This window comes from Meles meles, chromosome 6 (assembly GCF_922984935.1).
Source record: "Meles meles chromosome 6, mMelMel3.1 paternal haplotype, whole genome shotgun sequence".
Classification (NCBI taxonomy): Eukaryota; Metazoa; Chordata; class Mammalia; order Carnivora; family Mustelidae; genus Meles; species Meles meles.
The window spans coordinates 21,170,760-21,197,205 of NC_060071.1; the positions used below are offsets into that span (position 1 = coordinate 21,170,760).

Here is a 26,446-nt window from a genome sequence, read left to right on the forward strand (position 1 = left end):
CAATGGCAGCCTCCTCCCAGGGGCCTCAGCTGCTGGGAACAGAAGGTCTAAGAGCATTTCATGAATAGCTGTGCTGGTTGGACAGTTCATCTTCAGTCTGGTCCTGGGGTCTGACATCACAGGGAATGACATCATTCTTGGGGGGGAAGGTAATATGGTCTTGCTATGGGCACAGGCAGACAAAGCTTTCTACTTTACCACATGGGTCTCTCCTGGACCCAGTGCTGACTCTTTTTTTTTAATGAAACCTGACAGTCACTCTCATTTCCCTAGATAGACATTGCTAACAGTGGGGTTAATCAGAGAATTTGGGGGAGTTCCCTGCCACCCCAAACTGGCCCACTGCAGACACTAGTCCAGAAAATTAAAAAAAGATTGGAAAAAAAAATAGATTGTCTCTCCCTTAGAAGGCTGAAGATGCTTCCATTCTGACCAAACCATTTGTATATGTGTAATCTGCTTGCCTCTGCTCAGGGGCAACTTGACATCCCTCCACATAGCTGTTCAATTTCTTCCAAAGGTGTGGTGCTTCTGTTGCCTTTCCAATCCCTTTACACCATCGGCCCCAGTTTCATCACATGCAAAGCATGGACAGTAAGACCATTCTCAAAGTTGGTTGGGAAGGTGAATGCCACAAGGCTCCCAAAACACTGCCTGGGAACTCATTAGCATCAAAGAGTATTTCCTTCTTTATCCCCAAATTTTGTCCCCAAACCCCACCATCCCAGGACCTCCAAAAAGAAGTGATGTCAGAGTCAACACACACCCTAAATGCTATGTCAAGAGGCAAGAACCCCTCCCTGGTGGTCCTAAGACAGGGCTTCGATTCCTTACTCTTATGAACTCACGCAGGTTAGTGAGAAGGACCTCTGTCCTCTCCCAGAATCCCCTACTCCAGCTCTGGGCAATTTTGACCAAGGGGGCTACAGGGAAGAGCCCAGAAGCCTTGGACTGCCAGCATAGGCTAGAATTCTCCCCACTTGTCCCCCGTGTTCTCCCCTCCTCTCTCAGGTCCACGGCCACCCGCATCGCCCAGAGTCACAGTGGGCCCATGGAAATGACCACGTGCCCACAGATCTAGCTTCTCCCACTTCCTCCCAACCCAGAAGCCTCCCGAGGAAACTCAGAGCTAGTCTACAGGCTCAGCTGGGCTTCCCTGACCTGGAGGGGAGGCCTGCCCCATTGCTCCACCTGGAGGAAGGAGCCACAGCTCTTCCTCTCCCTGCCCTCAGTCTGCCAGTCTCTTGAAAGGACAAGAATCTCATTCATCTGTAGCCTGAGTGTCCCTAACATGCCCCACACAGATTCCCCACAGAGGCACAGAATCGTCAAGCTGCCTTAGGAGAAAGGGCAGAGCTCTGCACTTTACATAACGCTTTTCCAGAGGAAGAAACAGGCCCACATCTTAACTCAATTTAGAATCGGTTTTTAAGTGTCTATTTATAGGCATCACACAAGTACCCCTCATGGACGGTGAAGGAATCAGGGCTCCGGGCTCTGGTCCACCACTACTCATTAGCATTCTTTTCATGTTTGTCTTCTCTAATTTCCCCAGAAGCATTTTAACTCAATAGCAAGGTCACCTACCACTTGGACCCAGCACCACTTTCCATTTCCGCCAAAGAAAAATAGGAATTTTCTTGGCCATGCAGCAGTGCCCTCTCTCCGCCCTCTCGGGGCCCCTCGCTTGCATTGGTGAAAGCAGGATTGTGTTATTTTTGGTGAACTGTGCCTCCGGACAGACAGTTCACCTTCAAAAAACCAACAAAATCATGGAGCACAGAGACCTGGGAAGGGCCCTGGGGGTCAGCTGGTTCCTGCTGGCCCTGAGTCCCCCAACCTAGCCAGGGACATCCAGGGAGGGCCCGCTCCCATTCCAGCAGCTGGAACGAACACAGAATCACCTATACTTTGGAACAACCATACTTCTCTTCTCAGCCAGGTACAGCCTGCCTGTTCCTATTTCTGCCACACACATGTCCCCATCCTCTTTCTGCCCTCTCTAGAGGCATCGAGGGCCAGGTCACTTCCCCTGTTTCTCGTGGCCACTTGTGACTAGACAGAAATCCCAGCACTTGCTCTTCTGGTAACACACAGCCCTTTCTGGTTTTTTTGTTTTTAAAGATTTTTATTTATTTGACACAGCAAGAGAGGGAACAGAAGCAGGAGAGTGATAGAGGGAGAAGCAGGGTTCCAACCAAACAGGAAGCCTGATGCGGGGCTCGATCCCAGGATCCTGGGATCAGGACCTAAGCCAAAGGCAGACACTTAATGACTGAGCCACCCAGATGCCCCTACACAGCCCTTTTTGGAATAACTTCCTTGTCCTTACCAAGCCCCAGGATTGGAACACAATGAAGTAGACAAGTCTCCCCATAAGACTTAAACACTCTGCTTTCCAAGTTGCTGGCCCACCCACAAGTTATTTGGGGGAGAAGGAGGGTAGCTTGTCCTGTATTGCAACTTCCCAGGGGAGGCGGAAAATACAGAGCCCCAGGAGCCTGGCAGATTCCATGAAGGCTCCTTCTGCCAGCATGTTGAGGACTGGATACCCCGGGGTCCGGAGAGCTCCCCTCCCCCACCGCCTTTGGAACCAGTACAGAAGGGAGGGCAGGCCCTGGACGGGGGCACTGAATCCACAGCAGAATTCAGGCACAGAGAATCCTGCCAGGGAACAGCCCTCCAGCTGCCTGACTTGAAACACCATACATTTCGGCTCGCTTGCGACTGTTGTTGCCGAGGCGTTGGTATCTGGTGTCAGGATTAATTAACTCTCCCACACCATGCCCACTGCAACTGCCATTGTAGATTCTCTGTTATTCGACATGCACATTTCTGGCAAATCAGTTGGAGCTCTGATCACACAGGGCCTTTGAAAGGCTGCCTTTCCAGACACTTGGGAGGTAAACAGAAATCCTAAACATGGCTTTGAGAGGACAGTTCATAAATTTGCTGCTTCCCTTTGGTATTAGGTCAGGGGACGCATTGGGAGGCCCCAACTCCAAGAGCCATCCTCGGGGCCCCATTAGCGGCCCACATGATTGAGGAGGAGGCCCCCGAGACAGGAAGCCCCTGAGGCGAAGAGAACGTACATGGGCTCTGAGACAGCAGCTCAAGCAAGCCTCTACCGAGACTGCGCGAGAGGGACCCTGCAGCACGGACGGTGCGGTGCAGGGGGACGCGGGGTCACAACCAGAATTTATAAGCATTTTCTTGGCAAAGTGAAGGCAACACTCGCAGTTCGATGGGCTCCCAGCCCTGCAAGCTGTCCTGGGAGGAAGCCTGGCACAGAGGCAGACAGAGATGGACGTGACCAGGGTGGAGGCAGGAAGTCTGCCTGGAGGCCAGAAGGCTGATCTCACAGCCTTACAAAGTGGCCGGGGACCTGCACAGCGGAAGCACGTCTCCTTGAACCAAAGAGGCAGCCCTGTGCTTTGTAAGAGGCTGGGCCCTGGGCACAAGGGTTTGGGGCTGCGACTGGGTTGTAGAATAAGTAGAAGAATTTGATGAGCGATAATGACCCAGATTCAGTGAAATGCTTGCTGACGAAAGGCTCTGGCCACACTGAGCAGAGGGTCTGGGGATAGGGCTGGGAAGGGTCTGCGCAGAGAGCGGTAGCCAGAATGATGGGGGAACAGTCAGGACGCATCAAAGGCAGGGCCCATGAGTGGCACCCTGCAGCCAGCTCGGGTGTGGTTCTTTCTAGTACCAGTCCGGTGGCTGCAGCCCGCACTGAAACCCAGGAGCTCATGGGATTGTCAGTACCTCTGCATGATGTAGAGCTTGGAACAGGAGTTCACACTCCTGTGGCCTTCATGGGCCAGCCCAGGGGGGCATGGGGCTCATCTGCACTGGGCTGTCTCCCAGAGGGGAATGGGCAGTTGGCAGAGGTCAGCATCTGGCAGAGAAGTTGCTGCATGAAGAGAATTCCTGGGAGCCAGTACTACAGCTCCGCCAAGCTGCCCCAGGGGGATGGAGCATGAAATAAACCAGTGTCTCCACAGGTATGGATGGAACCACAAGGGAGGATTTTGTGGATGTGTGGATGTTCCCCAAGTTTACTGTGGGTCTGCTGCTTCCTGATGGGAAGGACTCACCAGGTCAGTGCTCAGTTGGGCACAGCAGGGTCATTCCAAGAGAAAGTAAGAGAGCCCTTAGGAACCACTTCAAATACTGGCCACAGACCAATTGTAGTGGGGAAATAGGGGCTGGGCTCAGAAAGGGATCCGGGTCCTCAGAGGCAGATAAACAGAAAGGCTGTGGCCCAGGTTATGGTGGGAAGGGGGCTGGGGGAGCAGTAATGGGAAAGTTGGGGCATCTTCCAGCTTGAGTGGACACCAATGGGCTGTTTACAAGAAAAAAATCTCAAAATTCTGGATAACTCAGTCCCCTAGCTAGCTGCAAGGTGGAGTCTTCAAATGCTAATAACTCTATTTATAAACACTAGTATGTGTTACTTTTCTCCTCCTGGGAAGAAAGCTGCATCTTTAGAATAAAGAGCTCAAACTTTGAGATTCTCATGTGAACACACATTTTGGGAACAAACTGGATTTTAGAAATCCGTCTTCAACAGTCTCAAAGTTTCAAAAAGAACAGTCTCGTTTGAGAAGGGGACTTTTTTTTTTTAAAGATTTTATTTATTTATTTGATAGACAGAGATCACAAGTAGGCAGAAAGTCAGGGGAGCCTGCTTCCCTGCCAAGCAGAGAGCATGATGCGGGGCTCGATCCCAGAACCCTGAGATCAGGGCCTGAGCCAAAGGCAGAGACATTAACCCTGAGCCACCCAGGCGCCCCTGAGAAGGGGACTTCTATAAAGGCTATTAAAATACATCGTTATTAAGAGAAGCACACAAACTGTGATTGATGGCATGGTCAAAACTCTCCATTCTTGGAGGCTGATCTTTCCAAGTGTGGAGGTGACCAACCAACGAGAACATGTCACATTCTCCCACTAGATTCCTTGGTTGGGGAAGATCCTCACTCCCGGCTCCAGATTCTGATGCAGACACTCTCTATCCACAATTAGTTTCCTGAATGGGGACTTTCTTTCCATAGGGCCTGTGAAGCCACACTGATGGCAGATTTGGGGGTAGAGACACGGATCATTTCGATCCATTTCAAAACCTAAAAATTTGCTTTAAACCCAACTGGCTCTAATGTCCAATATCGTCAACTTACTTTTTCTGCATAATCATCTGAGGCCCTACCAAATAAGCCAGAGAGCTCCTTACAGCAGTGTCGAGCTAATTTATTAATGCCGGGGTTGAAACTAAAGGTGCCTTGAGACAGCCTCGCTTTATTCTCAACAGATCTGTCCTTGAGCGCTCCATGGACAGAATCATGGCTCCAGGGCTCTTCTTAGCCAAGGTGCTTGCACTGCAACATCTGACATATTTCTATGATGATTCTCAATATTAAACCAGTCTTGGGTGTGTTTGGAGTTCTCGCCTGGCTCTGGGGAACCAAAGGACAGCGCAACGCTGAGGAAGGAAAGTCAGAACACAGTGCCAGGGCTGTCCACGTTGCAGCCAGAAGTGATGTCTTAAGAGGCAAGGGTGAAGGGCAAAGGGGGCAGCTGGCGGGGCGGGCTCAGGCAGGTCTGCGCAGGCCCCAGGGATGGAGGGGAGAGTTCAGAGGAGCCTTCCAAGCCTGCATCTGCCGGGCTTTCCTCATTATTATTCTCTCCCAGGCAAATGAAGTTTCTATTTTTGCTGTGAGGAGTCTGATGCCTTCCAATTCCCCCGCGTCCCCTGGAGGGAGGCGGGGATTTCATGTTCTCTTCAGGCAGCTCAGGGATGCAGAAGGGAGGGTCATCCAGATGGCTGAGAGCCAGAGAGAAGCAGCGCCTGCCAATCTTTTCTAATGAGGACACGGTGTTCAAGAAAGCTCCAGGCACGGTGTTAATGTATGTATGTGGTCTGATATGACCACTCAGGGGACATCAGGGTCCTTTGGGCCCATGTCACACTCACTGCGATGACACTATTTCACAGAGGTGCACCTTTTAATCCTCATAGCAGTGCTGCGAGGTAGCGGGGTTGTTGTCGCCCCTTTTACAGATGAGGAAACTAAGGCACAGAAAAGTTATTAAGTGGGGCACCTGGGTGGCTCAGTCGGTTCAGCGTCTGCCTTCAGCTCAGGTCATGATCCCAGGGTCCTGGGACTGAGTCCTGCATGGGGCTCCCTGCTCAGCGGGGAAGTCTTCTTCTCCCTCTCCCTCTGCCCCTGCCGCTCACTCTCTCTTAAAAACTCTTAAATCTTCTCTTACACCGTACACAAAGATAAACTCGAAATGGATAAAAGACCTCAACGTGAGACAGGAGTCCATCAGAATCCTAGAGGAGAACATAGGCAGTAACCTCTTCGATATCAGCCACAGCAACTCCTTTCAAGATAAGTCTCCAAAGGCCAAGGAAACAAAAGCAAAAATGAACTTTTGGGACTTCATCAAGATCAAAAGCTTCTGCACAGCAAAGGAAACAGTCAACAAAACAAAGAGGCAACCCACGGAATGGGAGAAGATATTTGCAAATGACAGTACAGACAAAAGGTTGATATCCAGGATCTATAAAGAACTCCTCAAACTCAACACACACAAAACAGATAATCATATCAAAAAATGGGCAGAAGATATGAACAGACAGTTCTCCAATGAAGACATACAAATGGCTATCAGACACATGAAAAAATGTTCATCATCATTTTTACATTATTTTTTTATTTTATTTTATTTTTTTATTTTTTATTTTTATTTTTTTTATTTTATTTTTTATTTTATTATTTTATTTATTTTATTTTATTATTTATTTTACATTATTATTATACAGATGTAGTGAAAAGAAGGGCCATCTGTACCCCAGTGTTTATTGCAGCAATGGCCACGATCGCCAAACTGTGGAAAGAACCAGGATGCCCTTCAACGGATGAATAGATAAGGAAGATGTGGTACATATACACGATGGAGTATTATGCCTCCATCAGAACGGATGAATACCCAACTTTTGTAGCAACATGGACGGGACTGGAAGAGATCATGCTGAGCGAAATAAGTCAAGCAGAGAGAGTCAAGTATCATATGGTCTCACTTATTTGTGGAGCATAACAAAGAACACGGTGGACATGGGGAGATGGAGAGGAGAGGGAGTTGAGGGAAACTGGAATGGGAGATGAACCATGAGAGACTATGAACTCTGAAAAACAACCAGAGGGTTTTGAAGGGGCGGGGGGGGGGGGGTTGGTGGGAGGAGGAGGAGGAGGAGGAGGAGATCTCTTGGATCTCTTGGATCACTTGCTCTGCAGGAAGCTGCCCACCATATTGTGAGGACCCCCAAGCGGGACTATGGAGAGTCTCCAGGCAAAAGAAGCAAGATTTCCCGCCAACAGCCACAGGAAGTCACCTCAGAAGTGGATCCTCCAGCCCCAGCCAAGCCTTCAGATGACCATGGCCCCCGCCCATATCTGGACCCTGAGACATATCTTCCAGCTGACCTGCTACCAGATTCTGACCCATGGACTCTATGCGTGAGATAGTAAATGTTGACTGTTTGACGCCGCTAAGTTTTGGCATAACTAGTTACACAGAAGGCGATAACCGACATAGCAGTATTCTCTACTTTCAGTGGGTGCTGGGTACACAGGGGTTCAGCACATAATTCTTTTTCCCTTTTCGTATGTCAAATATTTCATAATAAAAATTGAATCTAAAAGATTTGAGTTAGGTCCACATAGGTCAACGGTCAGAAATAGTGGACAGTAAAAGAGAAGCGGGACAAGCAGGCGCTTCATCCTTCTGGGTGATCAGAGAACGGCTTCTCTCCTTAGGGGCACAGGGAACTTAGAAAAACCCCATCTAGGGTGCAGAGTCATGGGAAGCTGTAGGCAGAAAAGGAGGCAGAAGGATTTCCTCTATTAACATATATAAAACAGGGCGCCCTTTTAGGCTTAGAGAGTGTGTCTGAGCCTTCGAGGCTGGCCAGAGGGACAGGGGGATGTCTGGCAGCCCCAGGTGGCCCTCCTCCTCAACAGTGCCTCCCCAGAGAAGGCCATCAGAGAAGGGAGGGGTTCCCCAGAAGCCAGGATCTGGGCATCACCGTGTGTATGTGTGTCTCTCTCCTTCAGGTTCCAGAAAAAGCAAATGTACATTCCTTGGAAGTCGCTGAGCTGGTCAGAGTCCACCGATTTGTCAAAGCGGTGAGAACCCGTTAAATCTGGCGGACCAGACCTGTGTCAGGATTCCCGAGGAACCACCGTAACTATTCCACAACACTTACTGTCAATCCTCTTTAAGGGCCTAAATCCACCATCTCCCAACTGGTGCTACGTTCTATAATTTACTCATTCAAAGAACTATGTCCAAAATCCACTCTAATTGAAACAACCACTTTTCTCACTAGGAAGTGACAACGGAAGCAGCAATACCCTTAATATATTCTGCACTCGCTTGCTTTTAAAACGACAACACCAAAGCACTGTAGAGATGGCAGAAGAGCGCTAGCCATGCTTTTGGTGCTGTCCTTTTGAGCCTGACTTATTGGGAAGACGGCCACTGAGAACTCAGATGCATCTGTGCTCACTCATTCCTCACCTCTCTGTGGCTGGCCCCAGCGGGCAAAAGGAGGAAGAAGATGTGAGAGCTGGAAGGGGCGAGGGGAAGCGTGGGCCATGCTGGAGGTGCCGGGGGAAGCATCAGAGATGGCACAGGAGAGGTAGACACCCCAGTGCCCGGCGATGGTCAGCTGTCCCCTCGCAGGGTGGGCACAGATCAAACGGGCCCAGGCTCAGCCACTCGGGACCAAGACAGCCCAGGGTCTCCCTCTGTTCCCAACCAGTGAAGGCCTGGTTCAGACATGAGCCCACACGACACGATGCCCCCAAGCTTCCCGGCCACCCAGGCCTGCCCAGAGATGGCAGGAGACAGGGAGATAGCCGGACTTCTGAGTCCAAGGCCCAACTTCATATCCCGCCTCTGCCTAGGAGCTGCGACCACGGCATGTCCCCCCCCCCCCCCCCAGCACTCTGAGACTCAGGGTCTGCCTCAGAAGCAGAGAAAGTGGGGCGGGTTGTGGGGGGAGGGGAGAGGTTCCTGGATGGCTCAGTTGGTTAAGCATCTGCATGTTCAGCTCAGGTCATGATCCCGTGGTCCTGGGATCCCCTCACGTCCATGTCCATCTGGTTTCCCTGCTCAGTGGGGAGCCTGTTTCTCCATCTCCCCCTGCTGCTCCCTGATGTTGTGCTCGCTCTGTCTCTCTCTCTCTCTCAAATAAAGAAAAAACAAACCTGAAAAATAAACAGAGCAGAATCCTAAAGCTCCCTCAGTCCTTTCTTGGCCTTCAGGACAACGGTCAGCCCACCTCAGGAGGAAATCAATCAGAGGCCAGCTCAGGGGCTCGGGGGGTGAGTGCTGGTGCAGGACTCAATAGCTCTGTGACATTGAGCCTCAGTGTCCTCCGCTGTGAAATGGGGATAATGAGTCTCCTACAAACCTCCCTCGCAAGATTACCATGTGGCTCCCAGAGGTGCCTGCCAGCAGATACTCGTGAAAAACACAGACTGGCTTTCATCATAAAGCCATGCGATTCCTGCTGCCATGGGGCTGGCCCTACTCTCCCCGCCCCCATCCCCCAGTGCCCCAAGAAGGAATGCATCAGCTACTTGTTTAGCACCCTCCGTGAGGCCCTCAGAGGGGGACCCCATACCCAGGTCTGCACTCACAGCACCCGGCACATAGACAAGGTCCCTCTCCCTAATTTCAGAACCCCCACCCAGGCCACCTCTGCAGCCCCCAGCAGACACCCTTTCGGAGCCAGCAGTGCACCTCAAGCCAGAGCCTAGAGTCTGGGTGCCCTCCTAGGATGCAGCATTTTCAGAGAGGAAGCCACTAAGCCAGAGGGAGGCAGGGGCCTGGGGGAGGTCAGGGGCTCCTCATATATGTCAGCAGGACCCTGGCCCAGGGGTAGTGGCTACAGAGTGGCCTGGGTGCTTTAGGCCACAAAGTCCCTCTAAACTACTCTGAAACCTCTTCCAACACATATTTAACTCAACCAGATCTTTGGTACTTCTCCAAAAGCCACAGGACAAGCTTAATTGGTCAGTGGGGATTCTATCAAACATACAAGAGAAACAGCACAATGTACATCCAACATTTCTGCACCACCTCCCTCTCTCAAAGATAACTCTGACCCTGACCCACACTTTTCTGCTCACAGAAAACGTCAAGGCAGCTTTCAGACAGAAACGTTCTCTTAATTAGCCTCATAAATAGGAATGGCTCTAGTGATAAGTTGGCTACATTTGTACTGGTTTTCCTTCCTTCCTTCCTTCCTTCCTTCCTTCCGTCTCTCTCTCTGGTTCTTTCTTTCTGATACAAAGGCCCAAGGACGGATTAGCAATATCATGTCTCAACCTCACTGTCTGTGTGTTTTAGACCCAAGGGTCCAGAGGTAGGTGACTTTCTCAGAATCACAGCCTGGGGCCAATGTACAAGGTCAGAGACCTGGGTTCATTTCACCCTGCACTGAGCCTCTCTCCCCAGAAACTGTGCCACAGAGAATGCCATCTGCTCAGCCAAGCCCAGTGACCAGAGGCAAGTCTGAGCTCTGCCCAGGACCTGGTTGACATCAGGGAAGCAGAAGCTTCCAGCTGCCTACGGTCACAAGCCTCCACAGAGCAGCCGTCCGCATGGAGAGGAACCCACACCTGGGACATGTGCAGTATCCAGGGAGGAGGAAGGTGCTCCAGAGAGCTTTCTCCTTTTCCCCCCATCAGCAGCAAGGCTGAAGGTTCTGGAAACCCTTGGAGAGCTAGCTGTGCCCTGAAGTCTCTGGAGTCAGCCTCTGTCAGAGTGCCCTGCCTGCTCTCTGCCCTCAGATCTCTCCCCACACCCAGTTGGTCCTTCTACCTCACAAGCCCTTCCACATTTCCAAAGTGGCTGGTGGAGTCTGGCCCAACTCTGGCCCCATTCCTGCCCACCCCCACACTCCAGCCTCACCCCTCTCCTGCTTGGAAGCCCGTGCCCCCCTCCTGGGTCACCCAGTATAGTCACCCACTGCCCCCATGGCTCTGCACCATGTCAGTGAGCAGCACGAGGACAGGGTATGTCTCCCCCTTCCGTGTCCCAGCTTTTCCCTGGTGTGACCTCCACGACATGCTCATCCTATTTCCGAGACAAGCAGGCCACTCGCTTTCTTGGCTGTGTCAGAAGGTGGTGCTGACTACTGAAGAGAAGGGGGTCCCCCTCCCCCAAAACAAAAAGCAAACATCGCACCACCCTGAGGAGTGAGCCCTGCCAAGGTCTCTCCTGCTTGTGCCACACCAGAGCCAAGCCCGGGCCTCCCGGACGCCAAGGCAGTGTAGCTGCTACATTTGTTCAGCAGTAGCCCAGGGGCCCTCAGGGGGCCTGGCTGGAGGGAACCGGGGGTCTGGGCATGAGGCTGGGGTCAGCCACCCTGACACACAGAGCGTATATCCACCCACTGCTTTTCGATGGAAAAATGCACAGAACCAACAACACAAGACCCGTTCTAAGAGGACATCCAGGGAAGGGCGCACATGGTAAACCAAGATTGTGCCCAAGACCGTCAAGGGAGGACCGACACTTGATGCAGTCATCTGTCCACGGGGACAAGAGGGGGGTGTCAGGAGGCTCCCCCACAGGAGAAGTGTGCCCCCCTTCCTCACCCTGCTTCCCTGGGAATGTCTGGTGGTCCTGCAAAGCTGCAGGGCTCTGTAACCCCTGGGCGGGCAGTGAAGGACCAGGTGGGCAAATCAAATGATGTCGGGAATATCACACGTCCGGCTGGGCAGGGGCTGACAGACTCCAAATGGATGGAGCAAAGGCCCAAAGGAAATTCAGTGAGATACTATTTGTTCTCAATGGTGAGAGGAATGGACCAGGGCCTGGGAGGGCCACTTGCTGTTGAAGGATAAGGGGTGGGGGGCACGGCAGAACGGCTAGTGACAGAAGAGGGCCAGTGGAAAAAAAACTGGCCCAGACAGGACCCACCAAGGAAGAGTCAAGAAGCAATCAGGGGAGGAGAGGCAGGTATGAAGGGATCCAGAGGCCTGGTCTGGAAATGGGGTGGGGCCAGGCAGGAGAGGAGGGCAGTGCACCCTGGCAGGTGCTCAGAGCTCTCCTCTCGAGCTTCTAGAAAGCTGAGCAGGCTGCAGCTATTGCTGCCACACCAGGTGTAGTGAAGCCGCAGTGGGTAGACCTGTAGGTCAGTGGGGTCAGACCTGTAGGATTTTAGGATCTTAACATCCCCGGGTGTGGCAGTGAAGAGCCCTTTGCTCTCATTGCATGCTCTGGACCATTAAGCAGTTCAAGCCCAAGGCTCAAGGTGTTTGCCATCCGACTCCTGCTGGGAGCAGAAAACTCTCCACCACCCGCTGCATTTCAGGCTGTAGAGATGGAAACCACAGGCTGCTCCATTCCATGGGACAGGCCTGCAGACCCTCATAAAGGAACACAAACCTCCCACAGAGACCACAGAGATCCTCACGGCTGATGCTGTTACATCTCACAAGATGCCAACATAAGATGCTAACAATCCTTTACGATTTAAAGGAAGGTGAGAAGGCAGACTCTCTCTCAGAGAACATTAGCAATTGTGGCTCTCTTGGGTGGGCTCAGAGTGAGCTTCATGGTGCAAGAACTGGACTGGAGGGGCCCCTCACTAAAATCCTCTAGGGAGTGAGTGCTACTCATCGAGGGGGCACAGAAAGCCCCATCGCTGTCCCTGGCCCCATTAACTTCAGGTGGCGTCCCCTTTCCCACAGTTCAGACACTCAGCCGTGTTTCCAGAAGACTCCAGAGCTCAGAGCTCAGAACCCAAGGCCAGCCTGAACAAAGGTGGCCACAGGTGCCTTTTTGTTCTCTGTGACAGTGAAGAACACTGCTTACAAGTCCCACACTACAGCACGGCAAACACAAGCTGGGTTAGTGGCATGGGCAAGTGGGTAGTATATCTGCCCCTTCCCTTGGCAAACACTCAGGTGGGACAGGGCTCTCCCCTTCGAGTGAGAGGGAAAGGGGGCAAAGGGAGGGAGAAAGATGCTAACCCACAAAGCACACCAGCCCTTGCCAAAGGCATCCAGAGCTTGGCCTCACCACACTCCTGTGAGACAGACCTGTTTTGTTTTGTTTTCCTTGTGCGTTAGCTTTGGACAATGTGGCTCAGAGCAGTTATCTAGCCCCTGTGTGTCAGAGCTGGGATTTGAACGGAGGTCTGCCAGAGACCTTACTTCCTCTTCACTGAGGATGGGACAGACAGGTAAGTGGTCCAGCTGCCCCAGATTCTGATTATTTGGCAGTCATGTGGCAGCCAGTGAGTAACATTCTTTCTGTGTGCCGCTTAGCATTTCTATGCTAAGCATCAAGGCATCTTCTAGAAAGAGTATGTGCCTGACACATACAAGAGCAGAAAGGAAGCTGATACATGAGCCTGTCTGGAAGATGTCTCACTTTCCCTAATTCCAGAACACTTCAGGGGCCCGATGTGCTGGACAGAAGCGACCCAGAGAACCTGAAGGTAGCCCCCAGCACCCTGGCAGCTGAGTGTGCCCTAAGCTTGTTTTCTGAATGAAGCAGGGTCTCCTCATTCACTGCCATTAGCAGGAGGCTAAATCCCAGTGGGTAGAATCAGGAAGCTCCCACTTTGAGCATCCAACCCAGGCAGCAAGGCCAGAGGACCCTTCATTCAGTTAGGGAGGATCCTGGGATGGGGTCACACACTAACAAAGAAGAAGAAAAACAGTAGTGTCAGAGGAACCTGACCAGTGAGGCGAGGTTTACTTCTGCATTCTGCATAGACTTTATTAAAGTCAGAAACCCACCCACTAGTAACGCACCAGGGCTACAAGGTCTTACAGGTGACTTTAACAAGACCATCAAGAAACAGACCATCTGTCTTATATGAACCACTTTCCAGAAAACAGAACGTTATGGGTCTGAAAGAACCTCTGTACTAAAGGCAAAGGAAGACAGAATAAGAATGGCAAATGTTGGCCAAACTGACTTATAAACATTGATGCAAAACTCTGAAATGAAACCTTAGCTGAGTGCACCTGGCAATTTCTAAGGAAACAAACACATCATGATAAAATACAGGTTTATCCCGGGAATGCCACGTTGGTGTAATGTTAGAAAAGCTGTTAATGCAATCACATAAGTCATCCCATGAAAAGATCATCTCAGTCACACAGAAAAACCATTTCATAAAATTCAACATGCATTCATAATTAAAGACAGGGGGAAAAAAAACTCTTAGCAAATGAGGAGCCAAAGGGGCGTTCTTGAACAGAGTGTGCACCTAGCCCACAGCAAACACCCAATTTGATGCTGGATCATTAGCTGTGGCCCCCACAGGAATAAGGACAAGAACTTACAGCCTCACTGCATCTTCTTAATAATGTCCCACCACTCCTAACCAAAGAAATAAAAAAAAATCAAAGAATGAGGACTGGATTGGATGAGATCGACCTGGAATTATTTGTGGGGCCATGACATCCATGGAGAAAATCTAAGAGTCTACAAAACTTTCAGCAAGGTTGCTGAAAAGCAGATCAACACACCCTCTCAACAACTATCACAAAAGGTCCTTTCAAAAGAGATGCCACGTGGACAGTAGTCACAAATAGAAACCCAGCAAGAAATCTAACACAAAAATACCAGACCTTTAAGGAAAATAACTCTTGATTTATTGAAAGACATAAAATAAAACCTATTAAAATTAGGTCTCCATATGCTATGAGTATATATTTTTATTTGGGGTGTTGTCTTCCAAATGAAGGGGGGGATGGCTGAGTCAGGGTCAAGGCAGATCCACTGGGGTCCAAGATATCCGTCTCTTTAGGAACTGGAGCACTTTGTACTTCTCCACAACCTCACCAACAAAGAGTGCAAACTTAGACTTCTGCCAAGCTTAGCCATGAGAAATGGTATCTCCAGATAATTTTAATTTACATTTCTCTTACAAGAGAAGCTGAACATCTTTTTATACATTTATTTTTTTTAAGATTTTATGTATTTATTTGACAAAGAGAGAGATCACAAGTAGGCAGAGTGGCAAGCAGAGAGAGAGGGGGAAGCAGGCTTCCTGCTAAGCAGAGAGCCTGATGTGGGGCTCTATCCCAGGACCCTGAGATCATGACCTGAGCTGAAGGCAGAGGCTTAACCTACTGGACCACCCAGGCGCCCCCTTTTTATACATTTAAAAGACCATTTGCATTTATTTCTCTGTAAACCATCTGTTCGCATATTTTTACCTATTTCCTATTTGGGTTTTGGTCTATTCCTTTTAATTTTTATTAATTCCTTATATTTTAGGAAAATAAGCTTTCTTCATGATCTAAGTTGAAATCTTTTTTTCGTGGCTTATTATTTGATTTTTTTACTTTGCCTATGGTATCCCCCTACCCCCCGCCACTGGAAAGACTTTTATCCCTAATGCAACTGAATTTATCAATCTTTTTTGTTATTTTGGATTTTGAGCCATAATTTCTCTCATCTGCATTTTTTTTCCAGTACTTGTCATAGCTATCTATCCATCTAGAACCATCTGAAATATATGCTGGTAGATGATAAAAGATACCAATTAAGTTTTATCTTTATCCAAATAACTATTGTTAGATAATGAAAATATATATTGGTCTCTGCCCCAGTTCCCGGCACAGGGACTCCTAACCTTTCTCATTTCCCAAGTAATAGGAGTGCTAGGAGCATCTTTTGTTATCATTTAATCTCTGACCTCAGTTCCTAACACAGGGTTCCTGAAACCCTTGTAGTCTCCTGGGTGACTGGAGTGTCTTTGTTCCAATGAGAGAACTCTTGGTGGGCTCCTGGATGGTTCTTGGATTGGGGTGGGGCTGGTCACCAAAAAGTATAAGGTATGATTCTCATTCTCTTGAGAAGGGAGAGGGGCTAGAAATGGAATTAGTGATTCATGAGGCAAAAGTATGGGGTTCAGAGAGCTTCCACTTTCGTAAACACAGCTACACCAGTAGGGTGACACACCCCAACTCCACCAGGACAGAAGGTCCTGCACTCAGGACCCTGCCAGACCTTGCCCTATGTACCTCTGTATCCTTTATCGTACCCTGTAATAAACTGGTAAACATAAGTGAGTGTTTCCCTGAGTTCTATGAGCCACTCTAGCAAATTAATTGATTAATGAATTAATTGAAGGAGGAGGTCAGGGGAACATCAGATTTACAACCAGTCAATTACCTGGACTTATATCTGGCATCTGAAGGGGAGTGGGAACAGTCTCATGGGGCTGAGTTCTTAACCTGTGGGATCTGACACGACCTCTAGGAAGAGAATGCCAAAACGGAGTTAAAGTGTAGGACACACAGCTGGTGTTATAGAGAGTTGCTTGGTGTGGAACACCACACACCTGGTGTCAGAAGTGTGACTACAAAGGAACAACATGGCAGGGGGAAGAGGAGGCTGGGTTTTTTTCCTACTCAGGAGAAAAGACTCAATTTTCCCCATTCAGCAATCCAGTCATCCCAAAACTATTTTTTTAAAAGGTTCCCTCTGCTAGCATTTTATTTAGGAATTTTACATCAATATTCCTAAGTGAGACTGGTGTGTTGACTTCTTTTACCAAATAATCTTGAGGTTTCCATTTTTTTTCTATGCTATAGAATGATTTAAGTAGAACTGAGATAATCCATTATTTGAAGATTTGATGGACTTCTCATGTGAAGCTATACAGGTTTGAAAGTATTTCTATATATATTTTTTTTTCCCAAGGAAAATTGGTTTGTTTAAATATTATGTGTCTACTGGGACCCATTTGGGCAATTGCATTTTCCTAGAAAAGTACTCTTTTTATCCAGGTCTTCACATTTATTTGTGCAGTACTGTAAAGAGTAAATTTTAATGTTTTTTTTTAACGTATTCTATTGTGTTGATTATTTCCCTATTGTCATTTCTTATTTTATTACTTGTTCCCCCCATAATTAGGTTAGATACTCACTTTTTCATTTGATTTCTTCCCTAAAAATTGGCATTTTGTTGTTTATTACTTTTATATTTTTCTCTGTTCTAATTCATTAGTTTCCAACTTTACTCTTATTTGCCATTCTGCTCTCACTCAGTTATTTGGTTGCTTTAACACTGTGAGTTTGATGTTCCTTCATTTATTTTTATTTTTTTGTTTTAAGGCACAATTTTATGTGCACCCCATAGACTGAAGTATTTATAGAGTTTAATCATGTGATTTTCCAAGCTGAAAGGCCTTTTTGTTTTTTATCTTATGATTAACTTTTAGTTTTATTGCACTGTGATGACAGAACCTGGATCATTTTTATGTTACAAGAACATACTGAAGTTTTTTTTGCAACCTAACAGATGTCAACTGTCACAAATGTTCCATGTGTTCTGGAAACAAAGTTGTATTCTCTATTATCGTGGTACAAACTCACTCCAGTATGTTGGGGGCACAGTCTTTTGTCTCCTTCACACATCTTGGATGGCAAGTGGCTGTCATGGTCTCCAGAATGAGTATGCTTCTGTCCATCTCCTGCTTCACAGGTGCTTCAAGGAGGTTCTTCGATGTTTAGTGCGGCACTCACAGCCACAATTATAATATCTGCTCTGTGAATTGCAGCCTTTTGTTAAACTGTATCCCTCTATTTCATTTCATGTCTTTGGCATGAATTCTACCTTGGTAATGTTGACCTTAAAAACAAAACCCAAAAAAGAGCCAGCCATTTTACCAGCAAAATGAGTTTATTCAGGAATAGCAAAGGAATTACGATGCAGGACAAGCAAACTAGGTCAAACCATAGGCAAATGCAGAGAACAGCAGAGAAAGGCTTGCATTTAAGGGGAAAGGAGGAAGTTGGGAGGGGCCGTTTCACAGAGTTGAGAGTAGCAACAGCTTCTTATTGGCTAGGAATGGCAGTTTCTCATTGGCTCAGCTATTGCTGGGCAAGGAGAAATTCTTCCTTCCTCTTGCTGGGGTACAGAGAGTAAGTCTCCTCCAGCAGGGATTTGGGCAGTACTATGTGAGAGCTCCACCTTTTGTGCTTCCTGGTTTGTTTTGTTTTGTTTTAGCATATAATCTGTTATTTGTTTCAGGTTTCCTTTCTTTATTTTCACAGTTGAAATCAGGATTAAAACCCCTAATTTCTTTTTCTTTCTGCTGGTTCCATTTCTGTACACCCTCCCATTCTTTCCAGCCTTTATAGTTACTTTGTTTTAGGTATGACTTCCTTAAACAGCAGAGTTGGGCACCACTGCATGAACCAGTCTGAAAGTCTTTTATTTGCTGGATTAAATCCACCTACCCAGCGAAGGAAACAATCAAGAAAACTAAAAGGCACCCTACTGAATTGGAAAAGATATTAGCAAACTGCATCTTTGATAAAGGGTTGGTATTCAAAATACATAAAGAACTTACAAAACTCAAAACACACCAAAAAAATCCAGTTAAAAAAAATGGGCAGCAGACATGAAAAAGATATTTCTCCAAAGAAGACTTCCAGATGCCCAACAGACACATGAAAAGATGCTCATCACCACATACCATCAGGGAAATGCAATCAAAACTACCATGAGATATCACCTCCTACAAGTCAAAATGGCTAATTCAAAAACACAAGAAACAACAGGTGTTGGTTAGAATGTGGAGAAAGGGGAACCCTCCTACACTCTTGGTGGCAATGCAAACTGGCGCAGCACCCTGGAAAACAGTATGGGAGTTCCTCAAAAAGTTAAAAATAGACCTACCCGGGGGCGGGGGGGGGGGGGGGGGGGGGCTCGGATGGCTCATCTGGTTAAGTGTCTGCCTTTGGCTCAGGTTGGGATCGAGCCCCGCACTGGGCTCCCTGCTCAGTGGAAAGCCTGTTTCTCTGCCTGCTGCTCTGCCTACTTGTGCTCTCTATCTCTCTGTCAAATAAATAAATAAAATCTTTAAAAAAAAAATAGACCTACCAGCAATTAAACTACCAGGTATTCACCCAAAAGATACAAAAATACTAATTTGAAGGGATACATGCACCCTGATGTTTACAGCAGCATTATCAATGGTAGCCAAATTATGGAAAGAGCCCAAATGTCCATCAACTGATGAATGCATAAAGAGGAGGACACATACACACACACACACACACACACACACACACACACACACACACACACACAATGGGATATTACTCAGCCGTCCAAAAAAAATGAAATCTTGGTATCTGCAACAACATGGATAGAGCTAGAGAGTATTACGCTAAATGAAATTAAGTCAGTCAGATAAAGACAAATACCATCTGATTTCACTCATGTGGAACTGAAGAAATAAAACATACGAGCAAAGGGGAAAAGAGAGAGAAAGAAAGGTAAACCAAGAAACAGACTCTTAACTACAGAGAACTGATGGTTACCAGAGGCTAGGTGGATGGGGGATGGGTTAAACAGGTGATGGGGATTAAGGACAGCATTTATGTGATGAGCACTGGGTGATGTGTGGACTTGTTGAATCACTATATGTACAACTCAGACTAATATTACACTGTATATTAACTAACTGGAATCTTAATTAAAACATAGAAATAAGACGTAAACATTAAAAAACTCATAAGCAGAAGCAAGAACAAATAAATACATACTCTTTAAATAGATTAAAAAAATAAATCCACTTTAATTTCTCAGTGTGTTTGATTTCAGCTCTGTCATGTTCTTTTGTGTTGTAGTTACCACGTGCATTTCACTTAGTAGTCTATTTTCTTCATTCCCTTAGGTTCTTTTTTCCCATTTGGGTATTTAGGAAAGTCGATATTTTGACTTTCCAACCGGCAGGGCAATCCATAAGCTTATTCTAACTTGCCTTTCTCCTCAGTCCACCTTATTTCCATTTTGTCAATTTTCATACATTTCTATCTACTCTTCCACATCTCCCCTACCCTTGCTTTAGTTCTTACACATGCAATTAAAAACCATATTAATTCTCACTACCAGTCCTTTTACCAAGGCTGCCCCAACTATCTTTTCACTGAGTAAAATCTGTCCTCTATTGCACAGCATACATATATTTGACACAGAGTGGGGTTGTTTTTAACACCTCCATCCTCTAGACGACAACAATATTTGCAGGAGTTATCACAATAATAACTAGTATTTGTCATTATTTGCTTGGCTTGATCTGTAACTTAAACAATTTTTTTAAATTTCCATTTTAAAGATATGATTCAAATTCAGTACAGTATTTCCTGTATCGCCTATTTTGTTAACAAACAGAAGTATTACACTTCACAGTCTATGCTCTATTTCACTGTTTCAACTTTAAACACAAATAAAGGGGCGCCTGGGTGGCTCCGTGGGTTAAGCCTCTGCCTTCAGCTCAGGTCATGAGCTTAGGGTCCTGGGATCGAGCCCCACTTCGGGCTCTCTGCTCAGCAGGGAGCCTGTTCCTCCTCTCTCTCTGCCTGCCTCTGCCTACTTGTGATCTCTGTTGGTCAAATAAATAAGTAAAATCTTAAAAATAAATAAATAAATAAACACAAAGATGTCACATGGTCACACAAAATGACAGAATTGGAGAAACTCAAATTCTGTTTCTTTGTCCTCACAATTACTGGACTAGCATTATTTCTTCATCTACTGTTCAAATGCAGGGATGTGCAGTTCCACAGAAGAAGCCTGTCCATGAAAGGAACTTGAGTGATTCTGAATGGTTATAACCTGACTCTCAATATATCCATGCGTCCCTGAGTCTACGTATGTCAGAGGGTGACTAAGGGGGAGTTCTCTAAATTCAGTGCCATGTAGAAAGCAATGTTTATTAAACCATAAGTAATACAGATGTGTTCATTTGGACCCTGTGCACCTTACTAAAATGCCAATACCAGGAAAAATTGCTTAGCAATTATACCAAAAAGAGATTTTTTTCTTCAGGAGAGGCATTTCACACTGACATTCTTTAACAGTGCTGGAACACAGTGATAATAAAAAGCAGACCAACTATTAGTCAGTTTTATCAGTGTTTTTAAATTATCTGCGGATGAAGCGACTCATTGCCTGCCTCCAGGGAAGACCACCTCTGCTGTCCCCAGCACACCACAAATTCTGGTAGATTCTTTAAATAGGGCTGGTGGGTACGATATTCCTCTATTCCTTGCGTCTTTTAACGGTTTTCCTAAAACCTTGATACTTCAAGAAGAGTTGGCTGGATATAAAACCTTTAGCTCCCTTTTCTTCCTTGAGTTTCTGGAGAATACTGTGCCACTGTTTTCATGGTCACAAAGTCGGACACCTACCTGGTTTTCTTTCCTTTGTAAGTAACTTGGTCGTTTTGTCCGGAGGCATAGCTGATGCTACATTTATCTTTACTTATATTTATGGTACATTTATCTTTAAAGACTAATAGCTTTAAAGCATAATTTTGAGTTGGCCATTCCCAAATGATTGTAGACTACAGGTGGTCGCTGAACAATGAGGACATTAGGGGTGCTGATCCCCACATAGCTAAAAATCCACATGTAACTTCTGAGTTCCCGAAAACTAAATGACTAACAGCCTACCACTGGTGGGAAGCCTTACAAATAACATAAGCTGTTTAGATTAACACATACTTTGTATGTTCTCTGTATTATCTACTGTGTTCTTACAACAAAGTAAGCTAGAGAAAAGAAAATGTTAAGAAAAATTTAAGATTTAAATTTTAATATTTATAGTACTGTACTATACTTCTCAAAAAAAAAAAAAAAAAGTCCAAAAAGAAGTGGACCCATGCAGTTCAAACCCATGTGGTTCAAGGGCCAGCTGTATTTCTGGGCAGATTCAGATATTTTGTTTCAGGAATTTATTCTTGAATTACAGATGTAATTTTAGTTCTATTCCATTGCTTCTTTTTTCTTCCTCAGGGTCTCCAACTATAGGTCTGTTGGATCTTTTTCCAACTGTGTATTCTTTCCATTTCTTTTCCATTTCTTTCCATCTCTTTTCATTTTCTTGATTCTATTCATTTCTATCCTTACTGTACTTTGAGTGGCATCTACTGTCCCCTTGGACACCTCATAATAACCACTAATTTCAGAGATAATTTTATTTTTTCTTCCATTCCTTTCCTTAGTAAAAAAGAAAGAAAGAAAGATTACTTTCCTTATTAATAAACTTCCACTTCATATCCCCTAGTGTTTGTCCATTTCCAGTCTATTTTTTTTTTAATTTCTTGACTCATGGTGGGTTTTTTTTTTACATTTGCAATTGCTTGTTAATTATAATGCATTTCTGTCTCTTTGTTTCTTGACTCCTCATATGCCTAAATATTTTGTGACTCATTTCTTTTTTTTTTCTTACAGTAACATTGTATGGATTCTAGGTTTATTTAAATTTATATTTATTTTCGTTTGCCTCTCCAGTTTGCCTGGACCAGCAATCTCAGGAGATGGACTGGGCAGGGGAGGGGGTTGGGTGCAGTAAGTAAGTGGGATTTTTGTGGCTTGCTTAGGAACTTTTTTTAGTTTTATCTTCCTTTCTTACAACTCTGAAATATAGTTTCTTTAATAAATAATAGAGGTTTTCTTTCTCTCCCTCTTTTCCTTCTCCCTCCCCTCCCCCTCCCCTCTCTTCCTCTTTCTCTTCCTCATTTTTCTCCTCCTTCCCCTCCTCCTCTCCCCCTCCCCTCCTTGCCTTTCCCCACTCCCCTCCTCATCCTTTACCCCATCCTACTCACCCCCAATTTGGTCTTTCTCATTCTCATTCTTTGATGCTTTGTTTCACTAAATTCCTTACCTCCTTCTGGTTCCCTCCTCCTTTTAAATCTCCAAGAGGCACTATGCTTCTCAAGTTGTATCCCTCTCCCAGAAGAATCTCTGACCCCATGCACTTTCCAAGCCCCTCTTTTTCAATCCCTCAATAGCCAATACTTGATTTACTAGATCTTAGACCTACTCTTGGCATCTCCCCACTGAGGGTAGGGTGAGCTCTCTCTCTCTCTCATCCTGTATGAAGTTTTCTGAATGCAGGCTTCCTGAAGACTGAATTATAAGACATTAAGATGGATTTTACAGGTTACTTTAAATACGACAAGCTGTAGGCTTGGACTTTGCTACACAGAAAAAGTGAAGTGTGCTTCCAAAATGTTCCTTTAAAAACAGTAGTAGTGCTAATAATAACAGCCATCAGAAAACGCGTGAGTCTCTGTGGTTTACTTTCAAAACCTCCGGCATGAGCGTTTGTGGTTGTTTCATATCAGACTGTGTAGTGTGCCTTGTATGATTTTGATTTTTGCAGAATAATGGGAAGGGTTTTATATTATTCTGCCACATACAGGAAAACATGAGAAGAGACAAGATGCAAAGTCACCCCGTCTCAAAACTCACATTTCAACTTGAACAAGCAGGGAAAAGCTCTAATGCGTTTCTGAGACACGTGAATTTTCAAAGCTGGGCAGGCTATTAGGAGGTTCCTCAACTCTTGCCTCACTTGAGAGATGCTGGTGTTTCCTTGGCAGACACAACACCTCAGACAAGCCTTGGGAGGAAGTGCTGCACTCTCTCCAGTTCTGGCTTAGACACCTACGTGGGAACATTCCAGGAACTACAAAATGATTCAGACCAGCGTTCGTCACCATCCCCACCTGGAATTTTATAAGCTTTGGCTCCATTCATTCCTTTCCATTTCTAGTCTTTTCATTTCAGTCACATGGGAAATTTACCCTTTGGGTGTTGTGTAAACTAGGGGTCACGTTCCTTCTCTGGACTCCCCCCTCAAATCCCTCTCTGGACAGCCCGGGACTCAGGAGACTAATGACTGGTACGTTGCTTGCCAGAACGTAGCTTGATCTGTGATATAAAGGTTTCAAACCCTAGTCTGTGTTCCCTTCTGTCTCTACACTCAGGGCCCCCAAAAAATATTCAGTTATTTCTTTTTTTTTTAATTTTTTTTTTTTATTTGACAGAGAGAGACCACAAGTAGACAGAGAGGCAGGCAGAGAGAGAGAGAGAGAGAGAGAGAGAGAGAGAGAGAGAGGGAAGCAGGCTCCCTGCTGAGCAGAGAACCCGATGCGGGACTCGATCCCAGGACCCGAGATCATGACCCGAGCCGAAGACAGCGGCCCAACCCACTGAGCCACCCAGGCGCCCCCATTTTTATTTTTTAAATGAAGTCAAAATTGCTTTACTGCCTAAAAACCTGCTTCGATTCTCTCTGGTCCAGCTTGCCAGTTAGGACTGACTTGTATAATCAGAACTAAGGGAGCCCCATGGGGCTGTCCATCCAGTCATCAGGTCTCATTGGAACTAATCAGAACATACATAGATTCAATATGAATACCATAGCTCTCCAGACCTAAAATCAATCTTACCATATGAGGCCCAGGCCACAAACCTTCCAAGTTTTCCTATTCCCTATGAAGACAGAACCCAAACTTAAATGACCTGTCTTACTTCTTTTGCCTGTCACTGCTACATGTGTGTGTGAATACATGTGCCCATGTGCACACAAACACACACTCATCCTTGTCACGCATACTACTAGGCTACCTGTGTTCCACAGCCAACATGGAGTCACCAACAGCTGGGCTCAGACCCACACAGGTGACAGCTGCCCACCTCCTTGACCAGCAGACACTCCCAGGTCTCAGGGACAGTTTTCCATTTATTCTTCAGACCCAGTCCAATTCATGACTCAGAAGGAACTATAATTACCCCCCAAGTTTGTGAGGACCTGCCAAGAGTTCACCCCACAGCACCCACACTGACAAAACTCCATGCCATGCAGACCTCCCCCGTATCCTATGCTTCTTTTCTGTGTGAAGTTCTTAGACGTCCAGCCTCCAGAACCACACAACTGTACATTTCTGTTGCTTAAGCCCCCTGGTCTATGGTACTTTGTGATAGCAGTCATGACCAACTAATATGGTACCATTCTGTAGTCCTCTGTGTCTATTTCCATCTCATATATAAAAGAAAGTCTGTTGGAGACAAAGGCTTAATAAAAGGGGCCAATCAAAAAGTAATAGTCCTGGGGCACCTGGATGGCTCAGTGGGTTAAAGCCTCTGTCTTTGGCTCAGGTCATGATCTCAAGGTCCTGGGATTGAGCCCCACATCGGGCTCTCTGCTCAGCGGGGATCCTGCTTCCCTTCCTCTCTCTCTCTCTCTGCCTACTTGTGATCTCTGTCAAATGGATAAAATCTTAAAAAAAAAAAAAAAAAAAAAAAAAAAAAAAAGTCCTGAGGATGGCCATTACTAGGAAAGTGAGTAAGGTCTCAGGTAGGTCATTCACCCACACAACTGAAGACATTCAGCACTGCCCAGAGCCACAAGGCAGTGCCTGGTGACGGGGGGTCCACACCACCACTCACCACAGTTACCTCTAGGAATTCATGGAACTGGCTAAAACAAGGCTAAAACAGGGCCTGTGCCCCCCAGCGTCCCAGCACAGCGTCTCCTTTGCTATGGTGTCTAAACTGGCCACTTGGCATCTGAACAGTACCCCCGCCTTTTTTTTTTTTTTTTTTTTGGCCCAAATCATATTCTTCTGTGACACAAATAGGGGAAAGTTTCAAGATCTTGCTCCCCACAAGGTGTTCTCCCACCAACAACTGACAGAGGCCACTCTTCACTTCCAAATCTACCTTCTGGTGCTGTTTGGATCTGAACTAGTGCCTTGGCAGAACCACAGAAAAGAACAGATGTGCTCCAAGGGCTCAGATAATCAAGAGCACAGGGCATCCTATCAAGAGCACAGGCAATAAGCAAAACCAAGAGGCAGGACATGGGGAGATGGCAATGTTGTCAGCGGCATGGTTTTGAAATCTCCTGAAATGCCCACGTAAAACAAATATAGCAACTGTAGATTAAAACCCAAAAACCAAAGACAATATTTACAACACAACTAGGTAACAAAGTTTCCCTATAAACCCCAAAGTACAAGCAGGTAGGAAAAGACTACCCACAGCCTCAAGACCTGTGTGGGTCTTGACATTGGCAGAACCAACCAGGAAAGCAGCAGGGTGTCTAAGAAACCTGACTATAGGGGAGACCCAGAATATCCAACAGACATTCACAGGAAAACCCAACAGAGACTCTGGGAAGGGTGTTGTCCACAGCAGTAGTGGGATAAAGAGTTCACAGTTGGTACCAATGTGTTCTGAGCTCTCCAAAAGGAAACCAGGGCTCCCTTCCAACTCAGGACCCACATGGAGGATCCCCACTGGGAGTGGCATCAAAATTAAACAGGACGGAGACTGCAGAGTTGAAGGAAAGAGAAGGTCCAGGTACAAGTGGGGAAAGGAAATAGTGAATCTCAGGAGGTCATACTTTTATGTCACACGGTATATAAATAACAGAAGACAAAACTATATGTGCATAGAAAAGCTCTTCTAAACCACATCTCTTTCCAAAAGTTCACGAAAATGAATTTCACATTAAAAAGAACAACAGAAAATCAAGATCAAGTACCATTACATGAGACCCTGATAAAAAAAGAAGGAGCTGGGGG

At 46.4% G+C, this 26,446-nt stretch overlaps 1 protein-coding gene across 4 annotated transcripts in view; it reads right to left on the reverse strand.

Moving 5' to 3' along the window:
- The window catches only part of APBA2 (amyloid beta precursor protein binding family A member 2), a 245,337-nt gene that overhangs the window by 127,945 nt on the left and 90,946 nt on the right, over positions 1-26,446 (reverse strand). The gene's annotated exons all lie outside the window — the stretch shown is intronic.